Genomic DNA, 13900 nt, shown 5'->3' with positions numbered 1-13900 from the left:
TGATGTACAAGATAACATAGATGTTCCTAATATCTTTGAGAACCATCACGTCAATTACGCTGGCGAAAAGATTGCCTATCGTTCTGTGGACATACAAGAGTTGATCAAGAATAAGCCAACGTTCGAGGACGTTGAGGACGAAGAAGAAGATAACACCATGGGGAATTACAATTCAGACTGATACACATGGCGAAGATGTTGACGCTGCTGCTGCGGATGATGATTACATTGCTTTTCTCGTATTTTCCTGTCAGAAGACGTTTTTTATCTACTATGTGAAATTGTGTTTGCTATGACAATTGAAACCCGATGAACATGTTGTTTAGTATTTTCCTATGAGAACAACACTTGTTATGCATGCTGATTTCTGTTTGGTGATTGTATGAAGACTAAAACATGATGACATTGTTGTTTAAATTACTCATATTTGGCTGTGAAACTTGAATTTGATGACATAGTTTGTTGTTGGACTGCAATTTGCTCGACGTCTTCGAATGAGAACAAAGCTGGCCCGATAGGGCCTCTGCTAATTTATTTATTTATTACCAAAAGAGCCTATGCTATTTTTTTATTTATGAGCAAAAGGGGATACCCCCTGATTTCCGTTAATAGAAATCATTAGATGTTCACAACACTACGCCCAGCCTGCTACACAGGTTTCATTCATTACTAGTTTCAGCAAAGTGCTCATGTCATAGCCATTGAATACATCACGAGTGCTACATACACTGCAAATAAAGAGACAATCATCCTACAGAGCACATCGATTTTGCCCATTATATTCACAAGCTCTTTCATCTCCTCATTGTTGTCAAGTCCGTTCAGTAGCTGTTGCTTGGCCATGATCAGAGGAACTACATCTTTAACCTTCTGCTCTGCATCTTCCTCTTCTGTCATTCCTTCAGTTACTTGTCCAACACCCCAAACTGCTGGTATTGGGATTCCTCGGCTAACCAAATAATCAGCGCAGTTGCACTCCCCCACATCAGCAACTTACCAGAAATACAAATCACACGAATCTTCCCTTTTCTGCACGAATCAAACTGGAAGATCATCAACCAAACTATTAAAAAAATCAGCAACTGAAAGCAGCAGAACAACACTTAAACATATTATTACCCCATGATTCGGGCATTTGTAGAAGACTCGGCCAGGGTTGAGGATTGTGGTTGAGATGCGACGGATGACTCTGCGTGATTTGCAGCAATGTCACCACACCAACGACAGCGGGTTGCGATGAGCAACCGACTGCGGTGCGCGTGCCGGCGGGGGTGTGATGAGACCCACAGGCGATGGTACGGGTGGCGACTTGGCGCATATTTGGTTGTTGCCTGATGAAGAGAAGGTGGACGAGCAGACAGCGGACATGGTTGCTGCGGCCAGAGCTTCTGATGCTAGGCAGAGTAAGTAGAGAAGAGGAGAAGCGTACATTGGATATGTCAGTTTCATTACTTGCAGAGTAGCATAGCACCATATATAGTGATAGTCTAGGTTTGGATTCGAACCAGCTACAGGAGCACGTCTCTCTTGTTTCTAAAACTTAGCAACGTCTCTTTACTGGTACACTAGCTTGTTCTGTACGCCTTCTCAAGTCTTTGATTCCTCCACCTGACATCTGGGACCCACCAGAAGTGCCTCTCTATTTTGCGAAAAAACGTGCCACTACTGACAAGTTGGACCCACCAGCTATCTTCACGGGCAAGGAAGTGCCTCCTTATTACGCACAAAAAAAATGAATACCCCCTACCAGCTGGAACCCAGCATCGTGGGAGGCTGACTTGTTGGTCTACCAAGTTGACGGGGACGGAGGGCTTTGTCAACTTAGTCAATATGAACGATTCTAGCTCCAGTTACCATATGATGTTCATCCAACGACAGTAGTGCTTCTTCAACCTCTAGTCTTCTTGCTCCAGCCGCCCAAACCAGTGTTGGTCGTGCCGCGTGCTCCTGCCTCCCATGGCCAGCTGTGATGCCGTGGAGGCCTCACCGCCCCTACTACTCCCACCACTGGCCAGGGCATCCCTCTACTCACCCACACCCCCTGTTATTCTGTGGTGACGGCAGCCTCACACCGCAGCCGAACCAGTGAACCCTCATACTCCTCTTCTCGTGGGCATCCACTGTCGCGTCTTCCCCAGCTCCGCGTCGTCCCCTTCCTAGGCCTTGCCATCGTCCACCGCCTTGGAGCTCTCGGCGCGGCGTGGTCAATGTGATCAATGGCCGACTTCCATCGGAAGAGTACTGTACGTGGAGAGGCTGACAGCTTGGTCCACGGCCGCAGCTGGGTCCACGGCCATAGCCTAGTTTTTTTTTGTGATTTGCCAAGTAAGTCGCTTTGTCAGGCCTGTTGGGCTATAAATCTTTCAAGATGAGGAGAGCTTCATTCGGCTGGCCGAGAAAATGGCCTATCAGTAATGAGAAATGGGCTGTACATTTTTAAAACACATCAAACCAGCAATTGGTTTCAAATTTCTTTTTTTCCATTTCAAGATTTTAAATTGCATTGATTTTTATGCTTGGACAATTTGTTGGATTCTATACTGATATATATTTATTTTTAAAACCATTTTGAATGTGACTCGAAATTTCAGGATTAAAAACAGTTCGGACCACACCGAAATATGCAAAATTTCGTATAATTTTTTAACCGTGGCCACAATATGGGTTGTAATGCTAACAAAAAGAATATGGGCTAAAAAACCTTAATAATTAGCAAATGGGTTGTAAATTATTAGAAATAATGGCAAATGGGTTGTATGATGTTTTCCACAGATTTGAGGATTTCCAAAAAAAGGTTGACGCACAAGCAGTGGCTGTTGGATGTGCATCCAACGGCCGTCGTGCTTCTTCAATCTCTGCTCTTCCTGCTCCAGCCACTCAAACAAGCGCCGACGGGACTACCTGCTCTCTCCTCCCCGCGGCCGGCTGTACTGCCGCGCAGGCCTCACCGCCTCACCATACTCCCATCGCTGGCCTAGCCATCCCTCTACTCACCCACACCTGTTGTTATTCTCTAGCGACGGCAGACGAACCAGTAAACCCTCGTACAGTCGCACTCCCCTCCGCGTGGGAAACAACTGCCGAGTCTTCCCTTCCTCTGTGTCATTCCCTACCTAGGCCTCGCCATCGTCCACCGCCCTGGTGCTCTCGGCGCGGCCTGGTCAACGTGGTCAACGACCGACATGCATCTGAAGTGGACTGTACGTGGAGAGGCTTACAGCTGGGTCCACGTCCGCACACAAGGAAATGCTTCCTGATTACGCGCAAAATAATGATTCCTCCACCTGACATCTGGGACCCACCGAAAGGGCCTCTGTATTTTGCGAAAAAAACGTTACCACCGCTGACAGCTTGGACCCACCAGCTATATCTTCGCACACAAGGAAGTGCCTCCTTATTACGCACAAAAAATGAATACTCCCCCTGCTAGCTGGGACCCAGTATAGTGGCAGGCTGACTTGTGGGCCTACTAAGTTGACGGGGACAGAGGGCTTTGTCAACTTAGTCAATATGCATGATTCTAGCTCCAGTGACCGTACGATGTCCATCCAACGGCCGTAGTGCATCTTCAACCTCTAGTCTTCTTGCTCCAGCCGCCCAAACCAGCGACGGTCGTGCCTCGTGCTCCTGCCTCCTGTGGCCGGCTGCGATGCGACGGAGGCCTCACCGCCCCCTACTACTCCCACCGCTGGCCAGGCCATCCCTCTACTCACCCACACCCCCTGTTATTTGATACGTCTCCAACGTATCTACAATTTTTGATTGCTCCATTGTCACACCCTAGCTAGTTCATGCATTAGAGTGTTGCATCATGTTTATTTTCCCAGAAAACTGAAATGGAGATGACAGAACCCCCAGCACCCCCCGGAAACAACTAGGGTTTACTAAAAACTTTTTCAATGAACCTGAAATGCCCTTCTAAAAAGTCCACCCTTTTGTTTTGGGTTAAAACCTTTGACAAAAATGGTGCACATTTTTCTAGGACATCATAAGGTCATTGGATTAATTCATTACTAATTGCATTTGGGCAATTTAAATCCTATAAATATTTTAAACTGTCCAAATAATCCTGAAAGTATTTTTAGGTTGTTGAGAATATTTTCAAATGTGCCTCTGAATATTTTCAGGTTTTTCCTAAATGAGATAGTATTTTTACTATTTCAAAACACAAAACAGAATAAATAGAAAACAGAAAAGAGAGAGAGAAAGAAAACTAACCTGGCAAAGCCACCAGCCGGCCCACCTGGCGGCCCAGCACTGTGCTGGCCCGTGCCAGCCAGCTGCTTCGTCCCCACCAGGCAGGCAGGGAGGTGACGCCGGCATGCGCGAGCTCGCCAGCGCGTCAGCTGCTTGCCACCCTCGCCCCTGGACACCTGGGCGAGCTCCACGTCGTCGCCCCGACCCCGCAGACACCTCGCTCACTCCTCTGCCTCTCTCCCTCGCCCTCTCCCACCATGGCCGACGCCGCCGCGCCCGCGCCACTGTTATAGCCACGTCCGTCATCGTCCCCGTGCCGCGTCACCGTGTCCACGAGCTCCGCCATCGTCGACTACGTCGAGCAGGCCGAGCCCCGAGCGCTCGCCCGCTCTGGAGTCGCCCCGACCCCGTCTTCCCCAACTCCGGCCGCTGGAGATCCCCTTCGCCTTCATCGCAGCACCAGCTCGTCCCCGACCTCGCCGTCTGCCTCGTTGTGACCGCCGTGAGCCCAGCTACCTCCTCCCCCTCTCCATTAACTCCCTCCTGCATCGTGTGCACCACACCACGCTCACCCGAGCACTCGCCGCCGCCGAGCTCATCACCGACGTGACTCCAGCCACCCACCGGCCACACTATTGTGACCAACGCACTCACCACACTCGCAGGAGCCCGTAGCACCACTCCACGCGCCTCGCCGTGCCCCGTAGCCTCGGTTTCGACCTCGCCCGAACTCCGGCGACTGCCAAGGTCGTCGCCGATGACGTTTCCGGCCACCCCAGCTCCACTCACTGCCACCACTCGATGCGGCTTGCTCCCAGCTACGCGTAGATGCTATCCGCCGTCGTTTTGGTCGCCGAAGCACGAAACCCGCATCACTCCGCCGCGTCTGGCCTCGCCGGCGGCTAAACTCCGGCGAGTTTGACCCTGTTTGACCCCATGTGGGCCCAGGTTGACTTCCCCTGAGTCTATGACACGTGGGACCGCCCTGCTAATTAACTTAGATTAGCACTAACCAAAATTAGTTAGCTAATTAACTATTGACATGTGGGTCCCACTGGTCAGGTTTGACCTGGACCGGCCCCGTTGACCACTGACGTCACCCTGACGCTATGCTGACGCAATAACTCAATTACTGGAATTATTCTTATATAGGAAATTCCAGAAAATATTACAAACTTCAAAAATTCATAACTTTTAATCTGTAACTCCAAATGCAAAGATTTATATATGAAATTTGATCAGAAAAATTCAATCTTTCCATCTGTAATGGTTTCATGCATGCCAAAACATTTTAACCTTGCTGTTTAGGTGAAACAAGCTAATACACTTATAATGCTTAAGAACATTAAGCTTCCATTTGAATCTTTGATTCAAATGGACCCAAACCAACTTGTTTCACATTGCATTAGGCAGGACACCTCATATTGCCATGTCATAGCATGCATCATATTGTTGCATATTGCCATGTGATGATTGTGTTCTGTGGTGTCTTTCGTGGTAGGTTCTGCCTCCGAGGATATTTCCGAGTATCCAACTGAAGGGCAGTACCCTACTACTACTCCATCAGGCAAGCAGCCCCATTGATCATATCGATACAATCCCATGTTCTCGCTTCTGCTCTCATTTACTGCATTAAGACAACAACGTTTCAAACTGCTGTGTGCTACGGTAGTTGAACCCTATCCTCTGCATGACCTGTCATTGCCACAGTAACTAGATGAAACCCACTAGCATGTGTAGGAGTTGATTGAGCCATGTATGTGTTTCCTACCTTGCTATGCCTGCTATGCTTAGAGTTGTGTCAGGTCTGGTTCATCTGGGTGATGGGCTAGAGTGAAATGATTATGGTAATGTGAGGGATGTGTTGAACATGTTTTGGTAAAGGTATCGATGAGAGGCCATGTAGGAGTACATGGTGGGTTGTTTCATTGAGGCCGTCCCCTAAGAACTGAGATCTGTATGCGTGATTTAAGATTCAGCTACTACCACACATTGGGCCCTGAAATATGACCCCGCTCGACTTACTGACCCCTCTCGCCTCTGTCCAGGAGTTGCAACTAGTTTCTGGTGTTTGTAGGTTATGTGTTGGCGGCCGTGCGTAGCGCTGACCCTAGGGGTGGGCTATGATGCGGTAGATACACCATGGCCGGGTATGCCGGGCGCCCGTTTGGCGTCTCGGGACCCTGTACACATCGTTTGGGGCCGTTGAGGACACCCCGACCATTTCCTTGCGGATGGAACCCGAATAGGCGATAAACCTGGACTAGAGACTTGTGTGGTTAGTCAGGTCGTGGTCTACACCCACGTGGCTTTCGCTTGAAGTCTGCCGAGCACATGTCGTGTGCAGACGCTAAGTGGTGGAAACATGTGTGACGAAGTACACCCCTGCAGGGTATAAACTATTCGAATAGCCGCGTCCGCGGGTAAAGGACTACTTGGTTGCCTATACAGTTCATAGACAAGTTAATGGTTACTACTAAAAGACTCAAGATAAGTGTGAGTACCGAGGATGGCCCTCTCGTAGGATGACGAGGGAGGATCCCCGGTGGAGTATTGTGTTGGTGATTAGTGGACTCGTGTGCGAAAACTATTTTACTAGTGGTGTCTCGTAGGATAGCTTAGCCAAGAGTCAAAGCTGGCTTGCTGCAATAACTCCACCACCTTCTTGAGAATGAGCATGTATAGTAGGATCTGTTGTAAGACTTGCTGAGTACCTTTGTACTCATGTTGCTTTAATTACTGTTTTCAGACGACAACACCGCCCCCTCCGATGGGTTTTACGTAGACCTCGACGTCGATGAGTAACTTGCCACCCAGGTGGTGATTCTGGCCATGGAGGGCCCTATGTAGATAGACAGGCTTCGACAAGCCTTCTTTCTTTCTAGTGTATGTACTCAGACTTATTTGCTTCCGCATGTGCTTGTATGCTTGTATGACTTGAGTGTCGGGTCATGTGACCCCTACCTGTATGAACATGTTATGTATGGCTCTCCGGAGCCTTTAAATAAAGTACTTGAGTTGTAGAGTTTTGTTGTGATGCCATGTTGTATTTACACATATCGAGCATATTGTGTGTATGATTGAAATGCTTGGTATGTGTGGGATCCGACAATCTAGTTGTTTATCCTTGGCAGCCTCTCTTATGGGGAAATGTAGTCTAGTGCTTCCTTTAGCCATAGTAGTCCGCTACAGCCCGGTTCGCCGGAGTCCTGCTAGCCCAACACTATTGCTCAGGACACTTGACTGGCCGGCATGTGTTTCACTTCGTCCCTATTTCTGTACCTTCGGGGAAATGTCACGCGGTGATATTCGGAGTCCTGCCTAGCCTGCTACAGCCCGGGTTCCCCGGAGTCCTGTTAGCCAAGTGCTACAGCCCGGTTTCACACGTTGTTGACCGACATGTTTGATGTGATTCATGTATGCCTATCCCCATAGGTTAGTGCCGCTTTGGGTTCACGACTAGCCATGTCAGCCCGGGTTCTCTTTCATATGGATGCTAGCGACACTATCATATACGTGAGCCAAAAGGCGCAAATGGTCCCGGACCATGGTAAGGCGACACCCGTGGGGATACCGTGCGTGAGGCCGTAAGGTGATATGAGGTGTTACCGGCTAGATCAATGTGACTTAGAATCGGGGTCCTGACAGCGTTGGTATCAGAGCCGGACTGCCTGTAGGTTCGTTGAGCCAAACTGGTCGATGTCGAGTCTAGAAATGCTTTAGTTATATGTAGGGGAATTGATTGTGGGAGGGAACGTAAGGCTCTTTAACTCCTTTACCTTATGCCCTCTGATCTGAGTCATTCTCTTCTCATTCTATGTGGGTTAAGGACTAGGCTCTCTTCTCTCTATCAGGTTCACGTGTTACTAATCCGTAGTAGCTTATAGGATTGTTGTTACAAGTCTCAGTACAGTTTCTACTACTTTTAGTATGTTATCAGTTGAACAAGAACCTTGATATGATGTTGTTGAGTGGTTTCGCAAACTGTTGTGAATGTCTCAAATCTTTTTCTGAGCATTACAGCCGTTATGCTGTCCGATTCTCCTAGAAAATTCTAATGCCTTTGCATTATTCTGTGCCTTAAGATGGCCACCCGTTCCTAGAACCAAGTGGTTAGTCTGACCCGGTGCCTTGATGTTCCCGGTCACACGGCCATGTTGGTTCGAGTGATGGTCGAGACAGGCTATCAATGGTATCCGGAATATACCGTCGAGGAGCAGTTCTGAGACTTCAACCAGAGCCAGTACCTTTGTACCGTCAGGATATATCCCTCTTATCCTGGAGCCACTGAACCCCTCCACTGCTCTTATGGGATTGGGGTTACTATTGAGATGTCTGTGCAAGATGCAGCTTACTCAATGATGACTATCATTCGAGCCAGAACTGCCTTGCTTCAGAACACCGATTTCCGCTACATGCCAGCCTCACTCCCTGGAGCACAGGGGTACTATCAGGCTTTGTACTATGACTCTACACATGAGGAGTCACTACTCCGCACCACTGCCGAGATGCTCGAGGACAAGGACCGTGAAAATCGGGCCTTGCGGATGGAGCTCTTCAACTCTCGTTCTGATCACTGGGCTACTTTGACACGGTTTGCACCTGCTATGCAGGCTGGATACATGGACCTGAGGGACCTGTACCCTGTGTGGTCTGGATTGCCAGATTGTATGGAGTGGCGCGATGTAGGAGGCATCACCCCTCCTCTTGGTCCCCGTCTGCCACCATTTGTGGGACCAAGGCCACATCCGAGTCCCTATGGTCCGCAGGCTCCACAGGACCGTCTGTTCCCAGATGATCATGTTCCGGTTCCAGGCTTTGGTGGTGACTTTTATGAGGATTACTATGGAGCCGTCTGAGCTAGTAGTACTTTCACTAGTACTATAATAGTTGTATTCTCCACAGTCCCGCGTGACCCGTGGGATACGACTTGGTGTGTATCATGCTCCGGAGGTGTAGAAAATAATGTATAGGAGCTTGGAATGCTTTCGATGAGATGTAACATCTTTCACCGTAGTTGTACTCTAGCCTAGGCTTGTACTAAACTATGTACGGTGTGTATGACCGATGGTATATATATGGCAGTTTCTATATTACCATGTCGTGCAAATAAACATCTCAGCATTCCATGTTATCCATTACATTCCGCACTTCCTTGCCAAGATTGTGCCATCCTTGTCTAAACCATTGTCTTGTTTTTCCTAGGATGGTCAACACCCGCAGCAACCCTGCTGTCCCGGAGCAGGGGGGAGCCAGTGCAGCTAGGGATGAGAATCTGCCTCACCCACCTTCTCTGGCCGAAGTTATACTGGAGGCAGAAGGAAACAAGCGTGAGACTGACCGCTTGCTGGAGCAAATTGAACAGAACACTACCCGTCATCAGCGAAACGACTTGGTGTCAATCAATGACTTTATCAAGTTGTACCCACCAAAGTTTAATCATTCCGTCGAGCCCCTCGACGTGGATGACTGACTTCGCAGCATCACCCACAAGCTACGTTCTTCCAACGTAGCCGAAGCTGATAAGGTTACCTATGCTGCCTATCACCTCGAAGGCCCTGCTAGCCTTTGGTGGGAAAACTTTGAGGCTATGCGCCCGGTCGACCAAATCACTACTTGGGCTGAATTCAGTGAGGATTTCCGTGAGCATCACATCCCGGAAGGTCTCATGGATCGTAAGAGGGAAGAGTTCTGCAATTTCACCCAAGGCAGACTGACTGTGGATGCATATAGTCGTGAGTTTGGGAATCTGGCACGTTATGCTCCTGAAGAGGTATCCACCGACGCTAAGAAGCAGGCAAGGTTCCGCAAGGGACTTAGCCCCGAGCTTCACCGCGATCTTCGTCTACACGAGTGCACCTCCTTCCAGAAGTTGGTCAATAAGGCCATCTATGCTGAGACAGGCCAGACTAACTATGACGCTTCACGCAAGCACTCTCGTGATTTTGGTTCTTCATCCGGCTCTGGATCTCAGAAGCACCGGGTGTGGATTCCAAGCAGAGCGCTGCCACCCAGGTTCATTCCGAGGCCATCCTTTGAGACGCCTCGCCCCAACTAGCATTTACACCGCCTAAGACCTATGGTGGCCCTGCTGCTAATGCTGCTCCACGCCCCAATGTTGTGACATGTTTCAAGTGTGGAGAGTCGGGTCACTACAGTCGAGAGTGTCCCCAGAACAACAACCCCAACCAGTCTGGAAAGTCCGTTGGCCGTGGTAAGCCAGCGGGAAAGACCTTCTACGCCAAGCCAGCCACCAATACACGTGGCCATGTCAACTATGTCTCAGCTGAGGAGGTTCATGATGATCCTAACATCGTCCTTGGTACGCTCCTTGTTAATTGCCATCCGGCATCTGTTCTTTTTGATACTGGAGCATCTCATTCATTCATATCTGAGAGCTATGCTCAATTGCATAACATGACATTCTGTGACATGCCCACTACCATGGAAATTCAAACCCCTGGCTCTAGATGGCAAACCTCTAGAGTAAGCCATGGGAATGAAATTCTTGTCGATAGACTTGTCTTCCTTGCATCTTTAATAGCTCTCAAGTCCTCGGACATAAACATCATCTTGGGTATGGACTGGATGTCAGCCCATTATGCTAAGATTGATTGCTCTACTAGAATTGATCAACTTACTCACCCATCGGGCAAGACAGTCAATGTCTTAACTCGAGTGGCCAAGCGCCAACTTTACTCCCTAAATGCCAACCCCCTTCCAGACCTTGAAGATATTCCGGTAGTCCGAGACTTCTCGGATGTCTTTCTAGAAGAACTGCCAGGTGTTCCACCTGACAGGGATGTTGAGTTTTGTGATAGACCTTGTTCCAGGAACCGTCCCAATTTCTAGAAGACCCTATAAGATGGCACCCTTAGAACTAGCCGAGCTTAAGAAACAACTCGATGAGTCCTTGAAAAGGGTTTCATCCGTCCTAGTTCTTCTCCTTGGGCTTGCCCCGTCCTATTCGTCAAGAAGAAGGATGGAACGGATCAGATGGTTGTAGATTACCGACCTGTCAACTTGGTCACTATGAAGAACAAGTATCCACTCCTCAGGATCAACGATCTATATGATCAGCTCGCTGGATCCTCAGTCTTCTCCAAAATGGATTTGAGGTTGGGCTACCATCAAATCAATATCAAAAACGGGGACATTCGCAAAACGGCCTTTGTTACTCGTTATGGCCAATACGAGTACACCGTTATGTCCTTCGGTTTAACCAATGCCCCAGTCACCTTCTCTCGGTTAATGAACTCGGTCTTCATGGAGTATTTGGATAAATTCGTCGTAGTATACCTCGATGATATACTCATCTACTCCAAGAGTGAGGAAGAACATGCCGAACATCTAAGGCTGGTATTGACGAAACTTCGAGAGCATCGCCTTTATGCCAAATTCTCCAAGTGTGAATTTTGGTTGCCAGAAGTGACCTATCTAGGCCATGTAATCTCTGGTAAGGGTATTGCTGTCAATCCCGAGCGAGTTCAAGCCGTCCTTGATTGGACTCCACCTGAAACGGTCAAGAAAGTTCGGAGCTTCCTTGGCTTAGCGAGCTATTGTCGCCGCTTCGTCGAGAATTTCTCCAAGGTTGCTAAACCTCTAGCTGAACTCCTCAAGAAAGATAAAAAGTTCGAGTGGACCCCATAGCGAGTTCAGCTTTCAGGAACTGAAAAGATGCCTGACATATGCTCCCGTACTGGTACCACCGGATTTCTCCAAGGACTTTATTATCTATTGTGACGCCTCGTGACAAGGACTAGGTTGCATACTCATGCAAGATCGTCAAGTAATTGCCTATGCTTCACAGCAATTACACCCCCATGAAGAAAACTATCCCACACATGATCTAGAGCTTGCAGCTGTAGTCCATGCACTTAAAACATGGCGACATTACCTTCTCGGTAATCGTTGCGATATCTTCACCAATCCCCAAAGTTTGAAGTATATCTTCACCCAACCGAATTTGAATCTCAGGCAAAGACGTTGGGTCAAGTTGATCTCGGATTATGACATAGGAATAACTTACACCCCCGACAAAGCCAATGTCATGGCTGATGCGCTAAGTCGTAGATCTTATTGTAACAACCTGATGTTACAACAAAGTCAACCACTTCTCCATGAGGAATTTCGTAAGCTTAACCTTCACATAGTTCCTCGAGGATTCCTATCCACCCTGGTGGCGAAGCCTAACCTTACAGATCAAATGATAGCTGCCCAAAAGCGTGATAAGGGCATATCCCGGATTAAGGAAAACATCGCTAGCGGAGTTGCTAAATGTTTTTCCATGGATGAGCGAGGTGTTGTCTTCTTCGAGAACCGCTTGGTGGTTCCCAAGAAACAACATCTACGTCAGTTGATTCTTAAGGAAGCTCATGAATCCCCTCTCACCATTCATCCCGGTAGTACTAAAATGTATCAAGACCTACGCCAGAGGTTTTGGTGGACTAGGATGAAGAGATAAATTGCTCAATATATCGCTAGTTGCGACGTCTGTCGTCGCATTAAAGTAGAGCATCAACGGCCTGCTGGCACCCTTCGACCTTTGGCTATTCCTGAATGGAAATGGGATAAAATCAGTATGGATTTCATTACTGGGTTTCCCAGGACCAAGAGAGGGAATAATGCTATCTTCGCCGTGATCGATCGTCTTTCCAAAGTAGCCCACTTCCTACCTGTTCGTGAGAATATCATCGCTAGCCAGCTAGCTGACCTATACATCTCCCGAATAGTGTCTCTTCATGGTGTCCCATTGGAAATTAACTCAGACCGTGGGAGTCTCTTCACCTCTCGATTTTGGGAAAGTTTCCAAAATGCTATGGGAACTCGTCTCTCTTTTAGCACCGCCTTCCACCCCCAATCAAGTGGTCAAGTAGAGCGAGTCAATTAAATCCTGGAGGATATGCTCCGAGCTTCGGTCATCTCATTCGGAATGGATTGGGAGAAATGCCTTCCATTCGCGGAGTTCGCTTATAACAATAGTTATCAAGCTAGCTTGGGCAAAGCTCCTTTCGAAGTTCTCTATGGACGAAAATGTCGAACACCTCTTAACTGGTCAGAAACCGGGGAAAGACAACTCTTTGGCCCGGATATGATTCAGGAAGCAGAAGAGCAGGTTCGCGTTATTCGTGAGAAATTGAAAACAGCCCAATCTCGTCAAAAGAGCCAATATGACCATAAACATAAGCTCATGACTTATGAAGTCGGCGAGAAGGCTTACCTTCGGGTTACTCCGTTAAAGGGAACCCATCGTTTCAGTATCAAAGGCAAATTGGCTCCTCGTTACATTGGACCCTTTCACATTCTTGCCAAACGAGGAGAAGTTGCCTACCAATTGGAACTACCTCCGCATCTTTCCAGAGTTCACGATGTCTTCCATGTTTCTCAACTCAGGCGTTGCCTCGCGGATCCTATCCGTGGACTGGACCATGAAACGCTTGATCTCCAAGATAATCTCACATATCGGGAATATCCCCATTCGTATCCTTGATCAAGCCGAGCGTACCACTGGACGCCATAACATCAAGTTTCTCAAGGTTCAATGGTCACATCATTCCGAGAAAGAAGCCACTTGCGAAAGGGAGGATCGACTTCGACTTGAGTACCCCACCTTCTTCCCAACGGATCCTAAATCTCGGGACGAGATTCTTTTGAGTGGGGGTGAGTTGTCACACCCTAGCTAGTTCATGCATTAGACTGTTGC

The sequence above is a fragment of the Triticum urartu genome, chromosome 5 (genome assembly GCF_003073215.2).
Source record: "Triticum urartu cultivar G1812 chromosome 5, Tu2.1, whole genome shotgun sequence".
In the NCBI taxonomy this organism is placed as follows: Eukaryota; Viridiplantae; Streptophyta; class Magnoliopsida; order Poales; family Poaceae; genus Triticum; species Triticum urartu.
Note: the sequence above shows the minus strand (reverse complement) of the source record.